The sequence below is a fragment of the Scomber japonicus genome, chromosome 10 (assembly GCF_027409825.1).
Source record: "Scomber japonicus isolate fScoJap1 chromosome 10, fScoJap1.pri, whole genome shotgun sequence".
Lineage (NCBI taxonomy): Eukaryota > Metazoa > Chordata > Actinopteri > Scombriformes > Scombridae > Scomber > Scomber japonicus.
Window position 1 is genome coordinate 35,588,835 of NC_070587.1, and position 22,309 is coordinate 35,611,143.

At 41.6% G+C, this 22,309-nt stretch overlaps 1 pseudogene; it reads right to left on the reverse strand.

Annotated features, from left to right (window-relative positions):
* Positions 1–1,602: 1,602 nt before the first annotated feature.
* Positions 1,603–18,384, reverse strand: LOC128366982 (NACHT, LRR and PYD domains-containing protein 12-like; annotated as a pseudogene).
* Between the last annotated feature and the right edge of the window lie 3,925 nt (positions 18,385–22,309).

Genomic DNA, 22,309 nt, shown 5'->3' on the forward strand with positions numbered 1-22,309 from the left:
GGAAGGAAAGGAGGAGGGAAGGAAGGAAAGGAGGAACAATCAAAACAAGCTTTCAGAAATGTCCAAACCAGCACGTTCACCTCTACCACTAGTCAAAGATTCCTGTGCTTTAGCCTCTTTTATCAGCTCCAATTTTAATAGCTCTACCTGCAACCCCTCCCTTTCTAAGGCGCCTCAACTCTCATCCTCTCATGCTTCAACTCTAACTTTAGTCTCTCTTTCTCTACTTTTGCCTTTTCTCTCTCTAACTGCATATACCGGTCAGGAGGAAGGAAGGAAGGAAGGAAGGAAGGATGGAAGGAAGGAAGGAAGGAAGGAAGGAAGGAAGGAAGGAAGGAAGGAAGGAAGGAAGGAAGGAAAGGAGGGAGGAAGGAAGGAAGGAAAGGAGGGAGGAAGAAAGGAAGGAAAGGAGGGAGGAAGTAAGGAAGGAAAGGATGAAGGAAGGAAGGAAGGAAAGGAGGGAGGAAGGAAAGGAGGGAGGCCGGAAGGAAAGAAAGGAGGGAGGACGGAAGGAAAGGAGGAAGGAAGTAAGGAAGGAAGGAAGGAAAGGAGGAACGAAGGAAAGGAGGGAGGCAGGAAGGAAAGAAAGGAGGGAGAAAGGAAGGAAGGAAAGGAGGGAGGAAGGAAGGAAGGAAAGGAGGGAGGCAGGAAGGAAAGAAAGGAGGGAGGCAGGAAGGAAAGAAAGGAGGGAGGACGGAAGGAAAGGAGGAAGGAAGTAAGGAAGGAAGGAAGGAAAGGAGGGACGAAAGAAGGAAAGGAGGAGGGAAGGAAGGAAGGAGAGGAGGGACGAAAGAAGGAAAGGAGGAGGGAAGGAAGGAAGGAAAGGAAGGAGGGAGGAAGGAAGGAAGGAAGGAAGGAAGAAAGGAAAGGAAGGAGGAAAGAAGGAAAGGAGGGAGGAAGGAAGGAAAGGAGGAGAGAAGGAAGGAAAGGAGGGAAGGAAGGAAAGGAGGGAGGAAGGAAGGAAAGGAGGAGGGAAGGAAGGAAGGAAAGAAGGAAAGGAAGGAAAGGAGGGAGGAAGAAGGAAGGCAGGAAGGAAAGGAGGGAGGAAGAAGGAAGGCAGGAAGGAAAGGAGGGACGAAGAAGTAGAAAAAGGAGGAAACAAACATAGATTGAAGAGAAAAAGATAACTCTTTAAATAACTTCTGCCTTTCACTTTTTTTTGTTACATCATGAGAACAAAACATGTTTCACAGTTTACCACATTCACACAAACCATCTGGAAGGAAAGGAGGAAGGAAGGAAGGAAGGAAGGAAGGAAGGAAGGAAGGAAGGAAGGAAGGAAGGAACAACATCTGGATGTTTCCCAACAACTTTTAAACAACCTGCAAGACTACAACGTCCCAGTCTCAGTCTGGTTAGGACATCATCTCTAGGATCTAGGATCATCTCTTTATTTTAATCCTCCACCTTTTTTACCCATTTCTAGACCAAGTGTTTTTACTTGTAATGTGATAGATAATAAAATAGATAATAATATAAATCATTTAGATTTAAGATAACAAAGATGTTTTAAATGAATCAGAGCTCAGACTCTTTGTTCTGAACATGGAAACAAAGTTTTATCCTCTGATATAAAACACATCTCTCTACTAATCAGTATAATGTACAGATATATGTTCCACTAGTTTTATATTAGAAGAAAAACATGAATAAATGAATACATAGACAAAAGAAAATCAAACTAACTCCAACACCCGCTCTCCCTCCTACAGAGGAACCAGAGAGACTGAACCAGACCAGTTCCACCAGAACCCAAACCCAGCACACAGAGGTTGAGTGAATGTGGTGTTGAAGGTGTGGAGGTGGATCAGTGTGTCAGAGGAGACTCTGTAGAAGGACAGAGTGCCAGCAGGACAGTCCACATACACTGCTACTCTGTTAGAGTCAGAGGAGGAGGAGGAGGAGGAGGAGGAGGAGGAGGAGGAGATGGGTGTTTCTCTATTATCGTGCCAGACAGAGTAACGACCATCATCAGAGCACTCCAGACTCCAGGACTGATCATTCATTCCAAACCTACAGTCATCACTGTCTCCTTTCCTGCTGATTCCTCTGTAACTCACTGATATAGCAACTCTTCCTCTCCACTCGACCTCCCAGTAACAGCAACCAGTCAGAACATTTCTACACAGCAGCTGACACCAGTAATCAAATCTGTCTGGATGATCAGGATATGACTGATAATCCTCCACAAGTGTCACCTTCCTGTTGTTATCAGACAGTTTGAGGTATCTGTGCATTGAGTTTGGATCCAGTTCCAGTTCACAGGCATCTGATGGAGAGAACGAGACACAATACAGCTGCAGTTTATCATCTGTTGATTTATGAACTACTTTACTGACAATCAGAGGTGGAAAGTAACTCATTACATTTACTGACGTTACTGTAATTGAGTAGTTTTTTGTGTACTTGTACTTTTTAAAGTAGTTTTATAAATCTGTATTTTACTTTAACTTAAGTATGTTTTGTGGGACTTCCGGCTTTGCGACTGATGGAGTAAGACGTGCCTGTGGGAGCTCCTGCAAAACTCTTTTGAATGAACATTAGGGCTTCTTCGTGAACTTTCTATCACTACATTTCGACTCCACAAGCTTGTTGTGACTACATTACATGTCGATATGCCTCCAAAACCAAAAGGTGCGAGCAACCCGGCGGCTACACTAACAAGGCCTGCTCCCCCGGCTGTATCCCCCCTGCAGACTGCGGCTACTAAGGTGCCCCCTCCAGAGGATGATGCCGCTGTCCCAAGCATGACTTCTGCGGACTTTAAGGCTGAATTACTTGCTGCTCTTCGGGAAGAGATGGTAGGTGTTTTCAAGACTGAATTAGGGATCGCAATGACAAACAATTTGACCCAGATAAAGTCCGAGCTGCAAAGCGTGAAGACGGAGCTAAATGCTAACATGGCGGCTATCAGGTCGGAGGTGGATGTATTAAAGGTGACTGTGAATGACATGGAGGGCTCGCTGTCGACATACACTGACAATGTGGTTTCACTCAAAAGTAAAGTGGACAAACCTTCGGCCCAACTTGTTACACTTGACAGTAAGTGTGAAGATTTGGAGGCGAGGTCTCGCCGCAACAATATTCGGATAATAGGACTATCAGAGGAACACAGCGCAGTCGACGCAGCCACAGTTTCCACCCTGCTTAAAGATGCTCTCAGCTTGGAGAAAGAGCCAGTTGTGGACCGGGCACATCGATCCCTACAACCCAAGCCGAAACCCGGCGACCGTCCTCGTCCCATAATAGCACGTTTACACTATTATGCAGACTGTATTGACATCCTACGGCGTGCCAGAGCCCAACAGCGCGTCAAGGTGAGGAACTCAACAATCTCCATCTTCCCGGATCTCACTACACGGACAGCCAAAGCCCGCGCTGCCTTCAATGACATCCGACGCCAGCTCAGGGATATCCCGGACATAAGGTTTGGGCTGCTACATCCAGCACGCCTCCGGATTACTAGAGGGGATGTCACAAGGGAATTTACATCACCTGGCGAAGCTGCAGTTTTTGTGAAAACACTCATGTAGGCCTGGGTTTGTTATTGCAAAGTTATTGAAACACAGGTTTGAGTGTAGGTGCCACTGCAGTCATGTTTACTCTCTAAAACGGTGGTGCTGAAATGACTTCTATCAGCATTTTCTGCGAATAGTTTTGAATATTACATCATTGTTTTGGACATGTTTTGATCGTGTTTGATATAGATGGTACCATAACTTGGTGTCCGTCTTAATAGATGGCGGTAGACATGCTTATGATTGCGCAAGTTTCTTAGACGGTTCTGAGCTTTGTGTTCTTTAATCATTCAGCCCTTTCTTTAGTTATACTTTTACCTTCACAATGTTTGCAGGAGCTCCAGTCAAGTTGGAGTGTGGTGAAGATGGCTGTTTGGTCCAAAGCCTTGAATTTATCCTTTTGGTTTATGACTCCTTGTGGAGTTAGCACTGGTATCCTATCGTTTGGGGATGGGGTAGTGGAAGGTGCTATAGGGGGAGGTGGTGGGATCTGGGGTGAGTTAGTTAAGTTAGGTTTTTGCTGTTTTTGTTTTTTGCCCTTTCCTCTTTTTTTTCCCTTTTTTTTTGTCCTTTCCTTTTTCTCCCTTCCCCTGGAGTGTGGCGTTGGGAATCTGGTCCCTTCCTCTATCTTATCTTAATTTATATTGCACATGGTTAATGTTACAAGCCCAACAGTAAGGTTTATCAGTTGGAATATTAAAGGTCTAGGGGGTGCTATTAAACGGTGCAGGGTGTTCTCTCACTTAAAGCGTTTGAAACCTGACATTGTGTTTTTGCAGGAAACCCATATGAGGAACAAAGATCAAGTCAGACTAAAATGTCCCTGGGTTGCTGAGGTATTCCACTCTAGTTTCAACTCAAAGGCCAGGGGGGTTGCCATCTTGATCAGTAAATCTGTCCCATTTACCCTGACTAATACCATATCTGACAAAGACGGCAGATATCTGATAGTTTCAGGTACTCTATTTCGTGTGCCTGTCCTATTAGTTAATGTATATGCTCCAAACTTCGATAATCCTAGTTTTATGACTAAGTTATTTGAAAATCTGCCCTCTCTGAGTGACTTGGAGGGGACATGAACTGTGTTATTGATCCTCAATTAGACCGCTCTAAACCTGGCTCAACCAGATCGGTAATGGCTAAGGCCCTTTGCAATTTTATGTCTAGCAATGGCTATGTTGACCCCTGGAGATTTCGCAATCCGAGCAGTAGGCAATATTCTTTTTATTCACACGTGCACCAGACCTTTTCTCGTATAGATTATTTCTTTGTAGATGCTAAACTCATGCCAAAAGTGACAAACGTCTCGTATCATCCAATCGTTGTCTCAGATCATTCGCCTGTGTCCATAGATGTTCAGATTTCCCCCGGACCTCGCTATCCCACTCACTGGCGATTCAATACGTCTCTTCTATCGGATGACAAATTTCATAAATTTATTACAAATGCAATAGAGGATTTTATTGCTCTTAACCACTCTGATTCAGAACCTATCTCTAAGGCGCTGTTGTGGGAGTCCTTAAAAGCATATTTGCAAGGTCAGATAATTTCGTACTCTGCGCATATAAGAAAATTGAGGATGTCAACTACTCAAAAGCTATTATCTGATTTAGAATCAGTGGACCAACAGCTTGTGACCGCCCCATCTGACGATCTCTCAAGACGTTGCGTGGCTTACAAACTGAACTGGATCTTATCACAACTAATGAGGCGGAGCGCATGTTGCTTCACTCCCGTTCTAGATATTACGAACATGGCGACAAGTCTGGTAGGTTGTTAGCTCACCAGTTGCGTCGTCAAGCAGCCTCACGTTTAATACCACGCGTTAAGGATGGATCGGGAGCGCTGCAGGAGGACCTGGATGTTATTAATTCTGTCTTTTCATCTTTTTATGAATCCCTGTACACGTCTGAACTCTTATCAGAGCCAGCTGATATGCACACGTTCTTAGATGAACTTCAGTTTCCTTCTGTAGATCCGGAGTTGGTTACTCAATTAGATTCAGCTCTGACCATTCAAGAACTAAATTTGGCTTCACAAAGCATGCAAAATAATAAAGCACCGGGACCCAATGGGTTTCCAGTGGAATTTTTTAAAGCCTTTCAGGCCAAACTTATTCCGTTACTTCACTCTGTTTATGTAGAATCTCTATCACTTGGCTGTCTCCCCCCTACATTGAGACAAGCCTCTATTAGTGTTCTCTTAAAGAAGGACAAAGATCCGGATCTTTGTACCTCCTATAGGCCAATCTCTTTAATGAATGTAGATACAAAGATTCTGGCAAAGGCCTTGGCTTGCCGACTTGAAAGGGTCCTTCCAACTATAATTTCTAAGGAACAGACTGGCTTTATAAAGGGGCGTCAGCTCTATTATAATGTTCGTACTTTGTTAAATGTGATCTACTCGAAAGAAACAACAGTTACACCTGAAGTGGTGATATCGATTGATGCCGAAAAGGCGTTCGATCGAGTTGAATGGCACTATCTATTTGCAGTCTTAGCTAAATTTGGATTTGGTGAAAGTTTTATATCGTGGATACGCCTTCTTTACACACTCCCTTGTGCCAGTATCACCACTAATAACACTCAGTCCGGCTACTTTTCTTTAAATAGAGGTTGTAGACAGGGCTGCCCCCTATCTCCCCTATTGTTTGCACTTGCAATAGAGCCCCTGTCTATTTATTTGAGGACTTCTCCTACTTTCAATGGCATCACCAGGATTCATACAGAATTCAAACTTTCGTTATATGCCGATGATTTATTGCTCTGTCGCAAATCCAGTAAGTGACTGCCCCACCATTATTTCACTCTTTCATAGATTCGGCCGGTTCTCAGGGTATAAAGTTAACGTTGCCAAGAGTGAATGTTTTCCTGTCAATAAACTAGCAATGCAACTCTCCCAGTCTGATATTCCTTTCAAATTGAGCCCTTCAGGATTTAGATATCTTGGGGTTAACATAGCCAGGTCTTTTAAATCCCTTTATTCTGAAAATTTCTTTCCCCTCTTAGCTGCAGTTAAGGCAGATTTTCAAAAGTGGAGTTCCCTCCCTCTCTCTTTGATTGGGAGAATAAATACAGTCAAGATGAATGTTCTGCCAAAGTTTCTATTTCTGTTTCAATGTCTGCCTATATTTTTACCAAAAAGTTTTTTTAAAACAGTAGACTCAATTATCTGTTATTTTCTGTGGAATGGCAAAACACCCAGAGTCAGACAAAAAGTACTCCAGAATTGTAAGTTCTATGGTGGCCTCTCTCTGCCAAATTTTCAATTTTACTACTGGGCGGCGAACATCACTAAAATTACATTCTGGTCCTTGCCAACTAGCATACCTTGATGTCAACTGGAAGCAGAGTCGTGCTCCCCAGCCTCTCTTTCTGCTTTACTGACCGGTCCAGTTACTGCAAACCTCTCTGGCCTTACCTGCAACCCTGTGGTTACTGCTACACTTAAAATATGGTTTCAATTTAGGAAACACTTTAAATTTATGACGCCTACAGTACTAACCCCACTGTTAAAAAATCCTGTTTTCAAACCCACATTTACCGATCCCACTTTCTCCCTATGGCAGGATAAGGGACTGAAATGTTTTAAGGATTTCTATAAGGAAGAGGTCTTTTGCTCTTTCACAGACCTGGTGAATAAATTCAGTCTCCCACCCTCCCACCCTTTTAGATATTTCCAGGTGAGGAATTGCGCAAAATCTTTATTCTCCAATTTCCCTCACCTCCCACCTAAGCAACCATGGGGTGAACTTTTACAATTCAATCCTCTACAAAGGTCTTTAATCTCAAGAATTTATACTTCTATTCAGTCATATGATGGCCATTTGACTACCAACACAAGAGAGGCTTGGGAGCGTGAACTAGGATTGGTTTTTGATGAGTATTGGTGGGAATCTGCTCTGAAGGTCATTCACAAAACATCTATTTGTGCCCGTCTGACCCTGATACAGTTTAAAGTTGTATTTAGATGTCATTATTCTAAGACAAGGTTGGCACGGATTTTTCCAAATACGTTAGATGTCTGCGACAGGTGTGGAGGCTCACCCTGCAACCTTACGCACATGTTTTTCTCCTGCCCAGCCCTGAAAAATTTCTGGCAAATGTATTTCAACACCATGTCGAAGGTATTCTCAAAAACTATTGACACTTCACCACACATTTGCATTTTTGGTCTTCCAGAAGAGCATACCCAATACTCTACTAAAGAACTGGAAGTGATAGCTTTTACCTCCATGATTGCTAAACGTCACCTCCTTCTTAACTGGAAATCCACAACAGCTCCTTCCAGCACGCAGTGGATTAAGGAGGTTATGTCCTTTTTGAAAGTAGAGAAAATTAGATATTCAAGAAGGGGAAACTTAAGCAAATTCTACAATAAATGGCAATCGTTCATGGATTTTTTTGAGACGATGTAACCCCCCACACTCCACCCCCCCCTCCCTTTTTTCTTTAGTTTACTATTGTTTCTTTATTTGTTTTTGTTTTTTTTTTATTCTTATGTTTGTGCGATTGGGAACATCTTTTTATACAGACTATGTCTAAATACTTTTCTTTCCTTTTTTTTTTTTTTGTTTACCTGTACCTATTTTTGTAATCGTTGTTTAATTCTTAAAATATGTATATCTAAATCCATTGGTGTAACGGGCACGTCCAATGCTGACACCTATGTGTCCTGATATGTATGAGTGCCTTTGTTATTTTTCATGTACGCATCAATAAAAAATATGACACAAAAAAAAAAGTATGTTTTGTGTGAAGTATTGTACTTCACTACATTTTAAATCCCATCAAACGTGATGGTACAGCATCATGAACCATCATGATACAATAACTTAACATTCATAAAGTACTGCAGCCTGTGACCACCTGGCAGCTAGCTCTCATAGCCACATATCAACTCTAACACAACACAACTGGAGCTGGACATGGGGTCTGTTTTTCAGAGTATGCCCCCTACCTGTAGGCTGACTAAACCTTCTCTCATTTTAATCAGGCTGCTGTTAAATTAAGAGCTTCAAATATTCATTACCTTTAATCTTCTTTTAATATCATCATCATAAGACCTAAACCCTCCGTCTGATTCCACCATTCATCATCATCTTTCATCCATTAGAACATTTAGCATATATTCATGTGTTACTCAAAATGTGTTTTATTGATTGTTTATCACTGTTAGTTAATAAAACCCATATAATCATAAGAATTCATAACTTCAGATATTTGACTGATTCAGTAATTGATTGATTTTATCCAACTTTATTAAATTGTTATACGGTATTAATCGCGTCCAATCAATCCTGTAAGGTCTGGAAACTTTCTGGTGCTGCTCCTGATAACGACTGTTTATAGAAATTATAACTTTTAATATCCAAAAGAAATGTCCATCATCTGTCTCACTCTATCTGTCTCACTGTATAGCTGTCTCACTCTGCAGCTGTCTCACTCTGCATCTGTCTCACTCTGCAGCTGTCTCACTCTGCATCTGTCTCACTCTGCAGCTATCTCTCTCTGCATCAGTCTCACTCTGCATCAGTCTCACTCTGCATCAGTCTCACTCTATAGCTGTCTCAGTCTGCATCTGTCTCACTCTGTAGCTGTCTCACTCTATAGCTGTGTCACGCTGCATCTGTCTCACTCTACAGCTGTCTCACTCTGCATCTGTCTCACTCTGCAGCTGTCTCACTCTATAGCTGTCTCACTCTATAGCTGTCTCAGTCTGCAGCTGTCTCTCTGCATCTGTCTCACTGGGGATTTCCACTGGGTCCGTCAGCAGTGAAGAACAGCTGTGCTACGGTTTAGCTCCGTCCTCTGCCCGGCGTCAACTCACACCGGGAGCGTTACAGCAGCGGAGCTCTGGGAGAGAAATCTGCCTTTTAAAATGAAGTTGCTCTGTTAATACAGTAATTACAGCAGCCAGGTCAAATTGGAAAGAGTGCCTTTAGCCTACAGTAATTACTGTAGTAGCAGCACAACTAAACAGCCTGATTTTGTTAACTTGCTCAATTTTGGTTGATTTGGTCATTTTCTTTGATTTTTGTGCTCATGTCATGAGTCAGTAGCTACGTAGCTAGATGGAATCTTTATCTGTTTCATTCCTGTTTGTTCTGGATACTTCTATATCACTGGGAGCTTAATTTATGAAAGTATCTGAAGGCTACCACTATTATTTAACCTCTTTTACTTCGTGAGCGTGGCCTATCAGCAGCACAAGCCTGTACTATAGTGACTGGGATTGAGGAGCTCAGCTAAACTAAGCTAATTAGCAGCAAGATGCCTCCCTTTTCCATGGATGATTACCACAAACTTCTCCAGAAGATAGTGGTACTGGAGACGAAAATTCAGTGACTCGAAGTCAACGTGGAGGTAAATGGTCAATATGGGAATGAAACCCCAGTACCAAGGAGAAAACAGCCGTGGACTGTGGCAAAAACAAAAAGTAAGAGCAAACCGACCCAAGACACAGGGATTCTACTAGAGAACAGATTTGCTGCTTTACAAGACCCTGACTCCCCAAAAGAAAGGTCATCTTCCAGCACCAGAGAAGGGTATGAGGCTAAATCACAAACTAAAAGGCAGCAGAAAGAGCTAACCACTGGGCCTCAGACGCTGATAGTGGGTGACGGAGCTGTGAATAAGATAAAACACTTTTTCAACAAAAACACCAAAGTTTTTAATCAACTCAGCAATTTCTTGAACTCCAGCGACCCCAACTGTGAACATTTTTAAATCCAGGTTAAAAACACTTCTCTTCTCCTGAGCTTATGATTGAGCTCTTTTAAAGCACTTTACATTTTAATCTTTCATTTGCACTCTATGTCCTTTTAATGATTTTAAAGCTAATCATTATTTTATGCTGCAATCTTATATTTAATGCTCTATTCTAGCATTTTATTTCTCTCTTTCTATTTTTCTGTACTTTGTTTTTATTATTAGTGGGGGGGGGGTTAATTATATGTTTTAATTCGTTCAAGTTTAAAGCGTCTCCAAGACGACAAGATGTGATTTCTAAAAAAAGTGTTTTTTCTTCTTCTAAAACCTGTACTGTTAATAAAGGTTATTCAAATTCAAATAACCAGTTCACTCACACACACACACACACTATTGATCTCTAATTGATAAAGCTGATTTCTCCTGTGACTGGTTGTTGGACCTCAGGGAGGCAACACCTAATTATTCATTCATATTTTTATTGATTTTAATGATTATCTTTGAATCATCTTATTGCTGATAATCAAACCTGCTCCTACTGAGTCTTTTCTGTTTCATGGATTCATTGGTTCAAGATAAATGTCAGTTTAGGCCATGCCCATTTCTGACAAAACACATTTTCCATCATTTTGAACTTTTTTCACTTCTTTTACAGATTTCATCCAGTTTTTCTCAAAGTTCTCATGAATCAAACTGAAAACACACTCACACTTCCTCAGACCAGGTTTCAGTCTCTGCGGTCCAGCATGGTCCATCCTGGAGGAAGAGACAAAGACACAATCAGCTTCATACACCTTCACTCATATCCACCATTAAACATGAACCAGAGTCCCTCAGTTAGTCAGAGTGTCTGTCCATCTGTCCATACCTGAGAGTGTCCACCTGTCTGTCCATACCTGAGAGTGTCCATCTGTCCATACCTGAGAGTGTCTACCTGTCCATACCTGAGAGTGTCCATCTGTCCATACCTGAGAGTGTCTACCTGTCCATACCTGAGAGTGTCCATCTGTCTGTCCATACCTGAGACTGTCCATCTGTCTGTACATACCTGAGAGTGTCCAGTCTCCAGTGTGGATCCTCCAGTCCAGCAGACAGAAGCTTCTCTCCTGAGTCTCCTGGATGATTGTAGCTCAGGTCCAGCTCTCTCAGATGGGAGGGGTTGCACCTCAGAGCTGAGGCCAGAGAAGCACAGCCTTCCTCTGTGATCAGACATCCTGACAGACTGAACACACACAACACTTCATCTAATGAGCTTAAAAACATTCTCAACTCAGTAAACAGGATTTTGTCCTTCAGGCCTTTATGTTCAAACTCAGCGCCCCCTGCTGTATGTTGGTGTCATGCAGATACATTTTAGGTTAGCAGAAGCAGAGAAAGCACATGTTGCTGCTGGAGGCTGAAACTGCTGAAGCTCAGAGTTTAATCTGATGCCTTTCTGTTTTTACTTTGGCAGAAGAAATGTCTTTAAAGTTAAATATTGTTTAGAGTGGTACAGGATCTGCAGACAGCAGTGGTCAGTGACAAACTCTTCTTCCTGGAGGGAATTCAGCTGGAATAATGTAACTCCACTCTTTCATACTCCGGCACAAAAGACTAACTATTAAAATCAGACTGCCTGCTCGAGGTTCTGTGGAAAGTAAAGTCTGTATGTGAATATGTGTTTATTCATGATCACTACGCGTATACTGTCTGAGCTGCTGGGATAAATGAGGTGACAACATTTCTAACGACAGTAAGAAGTCTTAATAGAAATGAAGATCAAATGACAGAAACATATATACTGACTCACATGTTGGTGTGAAGACATATACATAATCATATAAACTAACCTGAGAGTTTTCAGTCCACAGTGTGGACTCTCCAGTCCAGCAGAAAGCTGCTTCACTCCTGAATCCTGCAGGTTGTTGTTACTTAGGTCCAGATCTCTCAGACTAGAGGACTGGGAGCTGAGAACCGAGGACAGAGCTGCACAGCTTCTCTCTGAGAGCTTACAGTCAGTAAGCCTGAAAATATAAAGACAAAAAACAAGCAATAGGTTATTTATTTAATTTTTTTAAATACTCCGGCGCAAAAGACTAACTACTGAAATCAGACTGCCTGCTCGAGGTCCTGTGGAAACGTTATTTAAAAAACAGTATGTGAATATGTGTTTATAAGTTATAACTATGCGTATACTCTCTGAGCTGCTGGGATAAATGAGGTGTGGGTACATGTATCTATGTCTCTATGTAAATCCATTTTGGAGAGATGTCCATGGGGTCCTGGAGGCTGTTTTTAAAAAGATAATGTACTTACATTTTAAAATCATGTACTTTGGTGATGTGATCAGACTAGAATATGCAAAGCAGGATAAATACCTGCTGAGAGTTTGTTAGTGGGGTGCAAAAAGGCCTGGACCAGAAAATGGCTTAAGAAAGACAAACCACCAATAAATGAGTGCATTGATATAATCTATAATATTTGTAATGGAGAGACATACTTATAAATGAAAGAACCAAGCTTATATTTTGGTGTTGGAATTACAATTTTCCCCAAGGTTACCCCAAAAAACGGGAATAATTCTCCATTGGAAATGAATGGGATTTTTTTTTTAAACCCACAAAATTTCACCTTTTATCGAAGTCACCAAGCCAGTAGTAGAAATGTGATTCAAACTTTTAAAACGGAGGAAAACTTGTGCTCTCTCCAAAACACCAAACTGTTTTTACATAACATGTAAACTTTTCAAACTATGAGCAGTCAAACGAGGAGTGGAAATCACTTTTTCTTCAACGTTAGAGTGGAAGCGGCAGTTAGCTTGAGTGAGAGAAGCAGTAAAAATAACCTTAATTTTTATTTTTAACTCGAGCTCACAGCCAAACCGTATAAAGGAGACAAATCATTATTTGTCAAAATATAGACATAGGTGTTGGGATTCATAAAATGGGACATTGACAGGCGGGGTCTGCACAAAATTTAAACGGGGGGGGGCGAGACTGGCAGCAATACCTGTCTCACTCCCCATTGACCCTGCCTCCATATAATCAATGCATTATTTACACAGTGCAGTTCGATGTTGTAGTAAGAAAAGTATTCACTGAAGTTTCCTGGCATGGCCTGATGCACTTAATGTGCCATACATCTTCAAGGTAAAATTGAACTTTGTAAAATATATGTTCTGACTCACATGTTGGACTGAAAGGAATTTTACTTACTATATACTTGATATTACAACACATCGGCTCAAAACGTGCAAAAAATATTCTTAGTATAAGAACTCTTCATGTAAACTAGAAACTGGGGGAAAAAGATATTACTTCATATACATAATCATAAAAACTGACCTGAGAGTTTCCAGTCCACAGTGTGGACTCTCCAGTCCAGCAGAAAGCTGCTTCACTCCTGAATCCCACAGGTTGTTGTTACTCAGGTCCAGATCTCTCAGACTAGAGGACTGGGAGCTGAGAACTGAGGACAGAGCTGCACAGCTTCTCTCTGAGAGGTTACAGTCAGTCAGTCTGGAGATATAAAGAAAAAAAATAAGCAATAGGTTATTTATCTAATTTTTTAAATACTCCGGCGCAAAAGACTAACTACTGAAATCAGACTGCCTGCTCGAGGTCCTGTGGAAACTTTATTTAAAAAAACAGTATGTGAATATGTGTTAATAAGTTATCACTATGTGTATATACTCTCTGAGCTGCTGGGATAAATGATGTGTGGGTACATGTTTCTATGTCTCTATGTGAATCCATTTTGGAGAGATGTCCATGGGGTCCTGGAGGCTGTTTTTAAAAAGATAATGTACTTACATTTTAAAATCATTTACCTTGGTGATGTGATCAGACTAGAATATGCAAAGCAGGATAAATACCTGCTGAGAGTTTGTTAGTGGGGTGCAAAAAGGCCTGGACCAGAAAATGGCTTAAGAAAGACAAACCACCAATAAATGAGTGCATTGATATAATCTATAATATGAGTAATGGAGAGACAGACTTTTAAATGAAAGAACCAAGCTTATTTTGTAGTGTTGAAATTACAATTATTCCCAAAAAACGGGAATAATTCTCCATTGGAAATGAATGGGAATTTTTTTTTAAACCCACAAAATTTCACCTTTTATCGGAGTCACCTAGCCAGTAGTAGAAATGTGATTCAAACTTTAAGACGGAGGAAAACTTGTGCTCTCTCCAAAACACCAAACTGTTTTTACATAACATGTAAACTTTTCAAACTATGAGCAGTCAAACGAGGAGTGGAAATCACTTTTTCTTCAAAGTTAGATTGGAGGCAGCAGTAAGCTTGACTGTGAGAAGCAGTAAGAAATAACCTTAATTTTTATTTTTAACTCGAGCTCACGGCCAAACCGTATGAAGAGGACAAATAATTTTTGGTCAAAATGTCAACATAGGTGTTGGGATTCATAAAATGTGACTTTGACAGGCGGGGTCTGCTCACAATTTAAACGGGGGGGCTGAGACCGGTGGCAATACCTGTCTCGCTCCCCATTGACCCTGCCTCCATATAATCAATGCATTATTTACACAGTGCAGTTCAATGTTGTAGTAAGAAAAGTATTCACTGAAGTTTCCTGGCATGGCCTGATGCACTTAATGTGCCATACATCTTCAAGGTAAAATTGAACTTTGTAAAACATATGTTCTGACTCACATGTTGGACTGAAAGGAATTTTACTTACTATATACTTGATATTACAACACATCGGCTCAAAACGTGCAAAAAATATTTTTAGTATAAGAACTCTTCATGTAAACTAGAAACTGGGGGAAAAAGATATTACTTCATATACATAATCATAAAAACTGACCTGAGAGTTTCCAGTTCACAGTGTGGACTCTCCAGTCCAGCAGAAAGCTGCTCCACTCCTGAATCCTGCAGGTTGTTGTTACTCAGGTCCAGATCTCTCAGACTAGAGGACTGGGAGCTGAGAACTGAGGACAGAGCTGCACAGCTTCTCTCTGAGAGGTTGCAGTAAGTCAGTCTAGAAATAGAAAGAAATAGAACAAGCAATAGGTTATATATCACATTTTTTTAAAAGAAAGATGGTAGCACATCTAAATAATAATTAAATCCAACTATCTGAGTATTTACAGAGCTTTTTTGGAGGCTTTGACCATTGGCAGCAGCCTCAGAAGAACCACCTCTGAAGCAGAGTATTTCTTCAAGTCAAACACATCCTGATCTTTTTCTGATGGCAGTAGGAGAGTTTCCAGTCCACAGTGTGGACTCTCCAGTGCAGCACACAGCTGCTTCACTCCTGAATCCGGCAGGTTGTTGTTACTCAGGTCCAGATCTCTCAAACTAGAGGACTGGGACCTGAGAACTGAGGACAGAGCTGCACAGCTTTCCTCTGAGAGGTTACAGTCCGTCAGTCTGGAGAAGAATCAGCAGAACAAAAGAAAACAATTGTAAATTTTACTTTAACAAAGATGAAACTACATTAATATGGATAGTTCTATGTGCACCTACAGAGCTTTGTTGGAGGCTTTGACCACTGGCAGCAGCCTCAGAAGAGCCTCCTCTGAAGCAGAGTATTTCTTCAGGTCAAACATATCCAGATCTTTTTCTGATGACAGTAAGATGAAGCCGAGAGCTGACCACTGAGCAGGAGACAGTTTATCTGTGGAGAGACTTCCTGATCTCAGGTACTGTTGGATCTCCTCCACTAGAGAACGATCATTCAGTTCATTCAGACAGTGGAACAGATTGATGCTTCTCTCTGCAGACACATTCTCACTGAGCTTCTTCTTGATGTACTTGACTGTTTTCTGATTGGTCTGTGAGCTACTTCCTGTCGATGTCAGCAGACCTCGTAGGAGAGTCTGATTGGTCTGCAGTGAAAGACCCAGGAGGAAGCGGAGGAACAAGTCCAGGTGTCCATTTGGACTCTTTAAGGCCTCGTCCACAGCTCTCTGGTAGAAACTTGCTGATTTATCTCTGAACACTTCAGACCACCAGGATGTTGTGTGTTTATCTTCCAGCAGATTGACTCCAGACTTGATGAATGTCAGATGGACATGAAGAGCAGCCAGAAACTCCTGAACACTCAGATGGACGAAGCAGAACACCTTGTCCTGATACAGTCCTCTCTCCTCTTTAAAGACCTGTGTGAACACTCCTGAGCACACTGAGGCTGCTCTGATATCGATGCCACACTCTGTCAGGTCTGATTCATAGAAGATCAGGTTGCCTTTCTGAAGCTGCTCAAAAGCCAATTTTCCCAGAGACTCAATCATCTTCCTGCTCTCTGGACTCCAGTGTAGATCTGTCTCAGCTCCTCCATCATACTTGACCTTCTTCAGTTTGGACTGAAGCACCAGGAAGTGGATATACATCTGGGTCAGGGTCTTGGGTAGCTCTCTCCTCTCTCTGCTTTTCAACATATCCTCCAGAACTGTAGCAGTGATCCAGCAGAAGACTGGGATGTGGCACATGATGTGGAGGCTTCGTGATGTCTTGATGTGGGAGATGATGGTGCTGGCCTGCTCATCATCGCTGAATCTCTTCCTGAAGTACTCCTCCTTCTGTGGGTCAGTGAACCCTCTGACCTCTGTCACCATGCCGACACACTCAGGAGGGATCTGATTGGCTGCTGCAGGTCGTGTGGTTATCCAGAGGCGAGCAGAAGGAAGCAGTTTCCCCCTGATGAGGTTTGTCAGCAGCACATCCACTGAGGTGGACTCTGTAACATCAGTCAGGATCTCAGTGTTGTGGAAGTCCAGAGGAAGTCGACACTCATCCAGACCGTCAAAGATGAACACAACCTGGAACTCTTCAAACCTGCAGATTCCTGCTTCTTTGGTTTCAGTAAAGAAGTGATGAACAAGTTCCACCAAGCTGTACTTTTTCTCTTTCAGCACATTCAGCTCTCTGAAAGTGAATGGAAATGTGAAGTGTATGTCCTGGTTGACTTTGTCTTCAGCCCAGTCCAGAGTGAACTTCTGTGTTAAGACTGTTTTCCCAATGCCAGCCACTCCCTTTGTCATCACTGTTCTGATTGGTTCATCTCTTCCAGGTGAGGCTTTAAAGATGTCTTCATGTCTGATTGTTGTTTCTGGTCTGTGTGGTTTCCTGGATGCTGTTTCAATCTGTCTGACTTCATGTTCATCATTGACCTCTGCAGTCCCTCCCTCTGTGATGTAGAGCGGTGTGTAGATCTGATTCAGAAGGGTTGGGTTTCCTGCTTTAGCAATCCCCTCAAACAGACACTGGAACTTCTTCTCCAGGTTAGACTTGAGTTTACGTCGACACTTTGCAGCACGAGCTCCTGAATGAACAAACAACAAATGAAATCAGTGAGTGGATCCTACAGAAAGTCTAGAAATCTGACCATGTATGTGTGTCTGTGTAGTTTTTCCTCCGCCATCAGTTTTATTCAGCTCATCAGTGGAGGACAAACAGCCTCTGATCTGATGCAGATGTGTGCAACATATTTACAGCAGAGTTTGAAATATAAACCTCTCCTATGTTGCCCCCATTTCCTCTTCATCATGTTAAATCTGTTAAAATCCTCTTACTGCGGTGCAGACAGTCAGCCAGCTCCTCCTGCTTTATTCTCCTCAGGAAGTGCACTGTGATCTTCAGAAATGCCTCTCTGCTGCTCCTCCTCTGCTCTTCCTCCTCACCGTCCAACACCTCCTCATCCTCACTCTGACTCTCTAAGCATTCTGGGTAATCTGGACTCAGACCACTCTGGACTCTCTTCAGCTCGTTCTTCACAAAAGTGACGATGTTCTCCTCCAGCAGCTGGAACAGAAAGATAAAGTAAACATTTCATTTAAACTGGTAGAACACAACATGTGATTCATGTGTCAGTCTGAAGGCCTGCTGGTCTAAACAGAGCAGCATGGACACTGTTAAGACCTGAATGCTACTTAACTATTTCATCTGTGGTTGATGGAGTTAATAGTAAAGGGTGTGTTTGTACATGTACACACCATAAATATGGAGTTCAGCTGTGTTTGATGCTGCTGTGCAGACTGATCACTGGGAACCTCTGAGCTCTGCTGCTGAACTCTGTGGAGAAAACATCACGTTTAAGGACATTTAATGACTCAAATCTGCACTCAGCTTATTAAAGATGTTCTGTCATGATGACTAAATGAACTCCTGTAAATGCTGCTCTGATTACTGGATATCAAATTCTTACCTTCCATCAGCAGGTTGTCCTTCTTTAAACTCAGGAGGATGAGGCATGGACCGGTCACTCTTCATGGACACACAGCTGGGTTCAGGAGAGTCTGCTCTCTGCTGCTGCATCCTGATACTAATAATACAGACAAAAGCATGAAGTTAAAACCAAAGAAATGAAGGATTAATCATCAGTTTAAATGTCAGATTAAATAGAAATGTTTCAGAACAGAGTGACTGATGTGTTCATATTGCTGCAGTGATGAAAAGAGGATGGCAGCGACTTGGTCATGAGTCAACAGAAGAAGAAGGAAGTGAGGATGTTCCACAGCAGTTCTATGGCTCAGTAACAATCTGTGTTAACCTCAATAACTAAAGATGGAAATATAAACATCCCAGTTCACCTTCAGATGGATGAACACAGCATCAAGCAGCTTTTACTCTGTACAGACTCTGTTAGGTGATCCAAACATCTTTTTAAAGACTGGCCCTGGTGCTTTATGTGTTTTCACAGATGTTGTGGCTTCAGCTTCCTCTTTTTGTGTAACGCTGTCATCCATCAAATGTTTAGTATCTTCTTTTAATAATCTTCTGTACATTTCCTAGCTGATCCAAACAGATCCTGATAATAACTTTCAATCATTTTCTGATGTGAATGGGATCATTGATCATATTGTTCTCCTGATCTATGAGAGAAGAAAGGAAAAGATCCCTTTTCTTGTTTGTTTGTTTGTTTTTTTAGAAGAGAGGAGGCAGAAGAAGAAAGAGAAATAAAAAGGTATGAAATGAAACTGGTATAAGCTGTGGCTGAATGAGCCGGTACATGAGGGTGAGTTACAAAGGAGTCGGGATCAGGTGGATTAATATTGTAATGATATCAATGTGTTGTCTGTTAAATTGAATCAGATGAAGTAAATAAAGTGAAAGAGAAGAAAATAAAGCCACAGAGGTGTTACATGTCAGTGTTGTCCTGCAGAGGGCAGCAAACACCTGCCAACACTGAGTCAGAAGCTCTGTGAGAGAGGAAGATGAGTCTTTCTGAGATGAAGATGTTCCTGTTACACTGAACAATAATCAGCTGTCCAATCACAGCTTGGTGGCAGAGCCGTGGGCGGAGCTTATCAACAGCAGCAGAGGTGAAGTCAAACATGACAGACAGCCCTTGACTATGAAGTTACACACATATTGATATAGTGACCACGTTGGTGTCTTATAACACTGAACTCTTTGACATGTGACTGTTGTACAGGTGAACACTGTGATGTCACTGATGAAACTAGATATTTCTCCACTTTCTATAACAGAGCAGATCTGTTTAAACATGATGGACTCCTATGAACTATGACTATCCATGAACGTTGAACTCACACTTTGCTCCTGCAAAGCATTCGCTGCTTGACGGTGAGGAAACCAAAATAGTCTCTATCCCCGACTCTCAGTCTCTGCTCCTGTCTTCAGCGTCTCTGTTCTTATCACTAATGGTCCTCATAAACAACACCAGTCTAAATCCTATAACAAGTGCAGACCAGAACATTTAAAACCTATAAAACCTCATTCCAAAACAAGTATAAAATCAAACTCTATAACTAACTCTACTTATCCCTACGATGACTCCAGCAATGACTGTTTTCAAGTCAAGACAAGGTTTGGAGCTGATGCATCTTAATATGAGAAACATATGCAACTCATTTAAATTGGATCACTTGACAATTGTCTGATCACAGACTGATCCTGATATCCTGTTTCTAACAGAAACCTGGCTTAAAGACAGAACACATGCCTCAGAAATGTCCAACATGACTTTAATCAGTTCAGAATAGACTGAGTTGGTAGAGTTGGTGTGGCTGTTTATGTTAAATCATCACTGTCACTGTCTGATAAACTGTCAGTATACCTGACTCCTTTGAATTAACTGCTCTTAAAATGAACCTATCCATAATAACTCCATTAAGGTTGTGGCAGTAAACAGACCATCCTCAGCTTTCTCTAATGCAATCAATAACTTAACAGACTTACTCACACAGTACAACATATGTTGGTCTATGGTTTTAACTGGTTCACATCTGATTCAGATTGTTTTAAAGAAATGTGTAATAATCTGAATCTGACAGATAATTAATGAGCCAACTAGACCGAACTTGAAGGAGATCAACTCAATAGACCTAAATTTGTGCAACTGGAGTAAAAATATAACAGCTTCTGGTGTTTTCAGCCTTGGTATCAGTGACCACTGTCCTTTAGCCTCAGAAACACTACCATGGAAACATCTTGCTCTAATTATCAAAGGGAATTTTAAACAATTCAACAAGGAGGCTTTTCTCTACAAGTCATATACATCACATGTGAAATATCAAATCTGGATCTGGCTCTCGACTATTTTACAAACTCCTTTCTGTCGACCATCGATAAACACGCACCCTTTAAAAAGCTTTGGGTTAAAATCAGATCAAGGCTCTGAAAGAGGGAGGGACTTGCTTCTTCCCTCCTAAAGTATAACATACTGTGTGATTTAGCAAAGAACAATTAAATAATAATTAAATAATCTCGACAGGCACATAAATCAACCAAATAACTTCAAATAAACATAGTTTGGTGAACCAGAAAGTAGTAAGAAAATAAAAGTATTTATTAATTTAAAACATTTTTAAGTTCTTACCTTCCATCAGCAGGTTGTCCTTCTTTAAACACAGGAGGAGGACACCTCATAGACCGGTCACTCTTCATGGACACATAGCTGGGTTCAGGAGAGTCTGCTCTCTGCTGCTGCATCCTGATATGAATAAAGAAGTGGAAAAAGTATGTAGTTAACACCAAAGAACTGATGTCCAGCTTCACTGAGTCTCTGCTGTCCAGCTTCACTGAGTCTCTGCTGCCTCCACAGACACCCAGCTCCCAAAACATCAGCCCCCCCGATTAGGTCCTCCTGTCTCTTGGTCTCCTTTCTATGTGGCTTTGTTGACACCTTGGTCCCCAAAGTTTCTGTCCTGAGCAGCTCTTTCAGCCTCCAGAGTTGTCCTGTCCATCTGTCCTGACTTCTTTGTCCTCTTTGTTTTCTCCCTCCTGACCAGCCTGGAGGGACATTTGGGAGCTGTCCCTTGAGGGGCGACTGTCATGATTCCTGTTTAAGCTCTGTTTGTGTTGTCCTGTCTGTTTCTGTCCTTGCCTTCAGTTTCAAACCCACCTGCTCACCTGCTGCCACTGTGTAATTCCCTCATCAGCTCCTCACTACATTTACTGCTCTCACTCATTTTCTTTCATTCTAGACACTAGATTGTGATGCTGTTCCTGTCTGTTCCTGTTCCTCTTATTACCTGTTCCTGCTGGTTTCAACCTTATTTGAACTGCTTTCCCTTTATGGTCTGTAAGCCTGTCTGTTGGCTTCTGAGCATTAAAGCTGTTTCCATTTAATCTATCTGTGGTGTTTGTGCCTGGTTCACCTGCTCCGCCCCACATAACACAGGTTTATTCAGCACAAACAGTGATTTGGCAAATAACAATTAAATAATCTTGACAGGCACATAAATCAACCAAATAACTTCAAATAAACATAGTTTGGTGAACCAGAAAGTATTTATGAATAAATCTTAAATTAAATTAAATTCTATTTAATAAAAATAAGGAACTCTGTTTCTACTGGGTTACACCCATACTAAACTTCACTTTTAAATTCTTACCTTCCATCAGAAGGTTGTCCATCTTTAAAGTCAAGCGGAGGAAGAGGCATAGACCAGTCACTCTTCATGGACACACAGCTGGGTTCAGGAGAGTCTGCTCTCTGCTGCTGCATCCTGATACAAACAAACAACAAATCAAAGAGTTTAAAAAGATGAATTTTGAGCAGACTGTCAGCAGCTGAAGTTTTAGAAGCAGAATGAAAATCAGTAAGAAGACAGTGGATGAGAAACGTTCTCCTGTTCATCAAAATGTCATCTGATGAAAGATGCTGTCTCA